This window comes from Octodon degus, unplaced genomic scaffold (genome assembly GCF_000260255.1).
Source record: "Octodon degus isolate 3935 unplaced genomic scaffold, OctDeg1.0 scaffold00134, whole genome shotgun sequence".
Classification (NCBI taxonomy): Eukaryota; Metazoa; Chordata; class Mammalia; order Rodentia; family Octodontidae; genus Octodon; species Octodon degus.
In genome coordinates, this window is record NW_004524710.1 from 4,087,044 (window position 1) to 4,091,587 (window position 4,544).

Sequence of the window (4,544 nt, forward strand, 5' to 3'; positions counted from 1 at the left end):
ATGTCCCCAGCTCGCTACTTTTCTGAGCCTCCACTCAAGTCCCACTCATATGCCACCATCCCCACTTGCTTGATGTGTCATCCACACCCCCTGCAACACTCCTGAAATAAAGCACATCAACCGGCCTACTCTTCCTCCTTAATAAATGACTTCACCAGGCACTTGATTACTCAGCACAAAACTCCCAAGTCATCTTGACCCTTTTCTTCACTTTCTCCACATCCAATCAGTCATCTGGTCCCATAAAATATCCTTAATTGTCCCTTACATATGTCCTTCCTCTCCATCTTCACTGCCACTGCTGTGGCGTGGACCCTAGTCCGAATCCTCCATCTACACAACACAAGAGTCTCCTGCCCAGCTGCGTGATATCTCCAGACTACAGTAGAAATCGTAATAGTTAAAATTTGCAGTTAACAAATTGCTTTTATGCACATTATTGTGTTTAAACCTTATAACATTCCAGCAAGAAAATATTGTTGTTCTCCTTAATTTAGAAAAGGAAAATTGTTTTGTCTAAGGAATCTGAAATTTGGACGCAAATCCAATAAGTGTAACATTTATGCTGATGAGAGGAAGCCATACTGCCAACACGCATTGTTGCTGCCTGGGAGACAAAAGTCCAGACCTTTTAGCTGGGAAAATCCTCTTTATAATTGTGTCTCTGGAGCTTATGTGGTAGTTCATAATACAGCACTGGAGTTGGGACTCACATTCTAGTGTAAAACCTTGGATAAGCTACCTGGGCTCGCTGAAGTGCAATTTCTTAGGCTGGGAAGGGACGCCAACAGCAGCATGTATCATCAGAGTCACTGCATGGTTTAAACACAATTGAACAAGGACTACACTGTGCTTTTCCCAAGGAAAGTGTTTGGTGAATGTTGGTTGTTGCTGCCAACATTCCGTAGAACTTCCCGTCCCACTCATCCCGTTCCACTTCCTTTCCATCTCCTGTCCTTCAAGGGGACCACACCATTCTCTGCTTCCTTGTTTTCAAGCCAGGACTCCTAATTTGCGCGCGCACACACACACACACACACACACAGGAACACACACCATTTTGTGCTCACCTCTGTAGTTAGAAAGTGGGCAGATAATAGAGACCTTAATGGTAGCAGTGGAAACACCCTCAAGGCTGGTCAGTGAATCCCAGAGGGTATCTCTGCCCACAAGGTAACACTTGACTTGCCAAAGCTGGCTCCTGCTTTTGGATTTTCATGTCTTTGCCCTGCCTTCCCCATTCCCATCTCTGTGCCCTGATTGCAAATTTGTCCCCAGGGCATGCCCTTGCCGGATTTGTGAGCCTTCTTCATAGTGACAGCTGTCTGATCTTGCTCCAGACCAATGCCGTGTCCTTGGCTTAGGCTTTGGCGTCTTGTTCCCCTTCTGGCACCTTACATCTCTGTCTCCTGTCTGTAGCTTTTCTGGAACCTACAGCTTCCAGGACAGTGGTTCCAATAGGGCGACCGTAACTCTTACCATACTGTTTATGTTATGTTTGTATCTTTCTCATCCTTTAGACTGAACTCCTTCCAGCACTATATATTGGTAAGTTTTAAAATATTTGAATGTGTCTTTATTTATTCTATTTTAATCTATATGTTTCCAAGGTTAACTGTGCTTCATACCAAAATATTTGTCAACATCAATCCTCTCTTGCATGTAAACTTCTTGAAGGAAGCAGGCATATCTGTGTTTTCTTGGGTCACCTGTGGAGCAAACTTACGCTAAGTGTGTGGCATGATTAAAAATACAGTGAGGGCTGCTGCCATGTGCCATCCAACAGAAAGGAGGGGGTCTTCAGTATTGGAAGAATGCATCAAATTCAATGAAGGTATGTGACAAGTTTCAGCTTGTTTGGTACAGTCAACTGGTTATGAGCTATGGTTGAGAGGAGGGTGGGTTTTTTTGTTATTTACATGAAGTTTAATTTAACTCTTAAAAATGCAATGTTCATTTTAAGATCTAGAATCTCTCCTTTAGAGAATGTATGTTTTAAACTGTGCTATAAATCATGGATCACAAACTGCATTGTGGGAGTTGTGTGATCTTGCCACTTCCAGTTTCAGCTTTTTCAGTAATGTCATGGGGGATGAAACTTGAGTCTATGATTATACTCTTGAGACCAAGATTCAGGGTTTCAATGGAAATCACCCAGTTTTTTTTTTTTAATCAAAAAAAGCATATCAGTCAAGATGCAACATCAAATTAATGTTGATTGTGTTTTTGGATCTTGGTGGAATTGTGCCAACTGAGTTTGTATCCAAGAATTGTATAAGGACCTCTGAATATTAAAAGGGCCTGTGAGAGAGTTTATGTAGAAAATAGCTGGAAAAATAGGCAAATATTTTCATCCATCATGACAATGCTCCCTGTCATACATTACTTCTGGTACTGCAATTTCTGTCAAATAAGAACATTACTGTATTTCCCCATTCACCTTAATCACTGGGTCTGGCACTGGGCAACTTCTGGCTCTTCCAGAAGTCAAAATGCCCATGAAAGGTAAACTGAAATGAATCAGGCATTGAAGGCAGCCCTGGACACACAACTAAGGCCACATTTTCTAGAACTGCTTCAGAAAGTGGCAAGAAAAGGGGATAGGTATGTTCAAAGCCAGGAGGACTATTTTGAGAGTGATAATGGCAGTACTTTTTTACTGCAATACATTGAAAATGTACAAATATTCACCATTTGTATTATATCACCTTTATGCTAAAATAGCACTTAAATGGAAATACACAGAAATTTTGCAGTTCTAAGTGAAGCACATTTTTATCTGATTCACCTAGCATGACTGCCATTGGATGCACCTTTCTTTTATCGGGCCTTAATTATTTTAATCTATGAAGCAACAGTGGTATCTAGGTGACCACTAAGTCCATCTGTGGTGTATGGTTCTGAGATATAGTTAGAATCCCTGGTGCCTCTTCTTCTCAGAACTGACAGACAAAAACTCTAAAAATGTATTGTTTTATTTTTAAAAAGCAGACTTGAAAATTATTTGAAGGCTTTAGGTAAATGTAAAGTAAGGCAACCATGAAATCAATGTTTGCCTGCCTGTCATCTAGAAACATCTATTTTAGGGGAATGCACATTACGCCAACAGTGGGATACCAGCCACTGCCTCATGAGATGAATGATTATTCCTGATGCCGAGAGGCAGAATTGGATCACCATTAGCGAGGAGGCAATTTTGTACAGGCTTTATGGGAGGCACTTTGACAACATCACAGACTTAATGGATCTTTTAAAAATATATATAACCTCTGAGCTCGTCTAAGATAGTCTCCTAAAGATATAATTGGGAACAGTTCATTAGCAAAGTTGTACCTAACTGATAGTTCTTTACTGCATTTAGATTAGATGAGAAAAGAAATTCATTAAACATTTGTGGGTGGAATGAAATACTGTACCATTTCCCAAACAAGTGACAATGGATATTTTTGGCTATATTGTTGGTTACTGCTCTCTAAATGTTGTGTGGCTGGGCACACAATGGGGAAGAAACTCCAAATGACTCCTTCGGGAAGCTCAGTCTTGCAGCTGAAAGCCTTGATGCAGGACAGAGAACCACTTTCTTTTTCTCCTCCCCAACTCCATTATTGAACAAACTACAGGAAACGGAACATCCTGCGATCTGAGGCAGAGGTCTGAGTGCATGGGGGAAAAGTAGGGGAGATGTCGAAAAGCATAAAGGTAGAAGAAGCTAGAATGGAGGTCAAGGCGGAGCTGCTCCAAACCTCCAAACTTTGTGGGCTGATGGAAGAAGACGCAAAGGACACCGGGTAAGAAAGCGCTGTCTTGCGCCACCTTCTGCTCTACATGTGTAAGTGAACCAACTAGAAACACGTTTCTTTTTCTAGACATTTTTATTAGTACATATTTGCGGCACATAATGATTACTTTGATCGTGCGGAGTTGATACCAAACGGTTAAGATGTAGTAACCATAGTAATCCCACGCAGCTTGTCCTACAACAGGAAATAGGGGTGATCACATTATACGATGAATGTTTAAATATTTAAAAAAGTATTACAGTTCAAGACGTTTAGCCCGTCATTCTTATCACTTTCTAAAGCACTCTGGAAGTCCTACTGTAAGTGGTTTTATGAAGTATCACTTAAAAAGTGTGATGAGTGCCGACCAACGATAGAGCAAGCTTATAAAAAGCAGCACAAAGGCCAGCCAGATAGTTCAGAGGACTAAAGCATCTGCTTAGGCAGGCACCGGGGCTGGGGTTCGATCCCTGGCATGCCAAGTCGGCCCCGCCCCTGGGGTTAGCTGAGATGGCAACTGAGAGTGGGCCTGGTGATGCGTGCCTGTAATCCCAGCACTTGTAAGGCTGAAAATAGGAGGATTACTAGTGTTATAACCTGTGCAATTGATTCCAATTTTGTAACTCCATATGTTTCCACTATAACTTTATTAACAAGGACTCTTTGGAATAAGCTGACAACTTAAACTCCATCTTGTAACAAACTTTGTAACTTCCGTTTTTTTAAACCTTGATTTGTTTTGTAACCCCCCCACCCATGCCTTCC

General features: G+C 41.4%; 1 long non-coding RNA gene across 1 annotated transcript; it reads left to right on the forward strand.

The window, feature by feature from the left end:
• The first annotated feature begins 1,463 nt into the window (after positions 1-1,463).
• On the forward strand, positions 1,464-3,203 carry LOC111812651. Its single transcript, XR_002818098.1, has 3 exons — positions 1,464-1,548; positions 1,678-1,834; positions 3,087-3,203. It is a non-coding gene; the product is annotated as an uncharacterized LOC111812651 (long non-coding RNA).
• Positions 3,204-4,544: the final 1,341 nt, after the last annotated feature.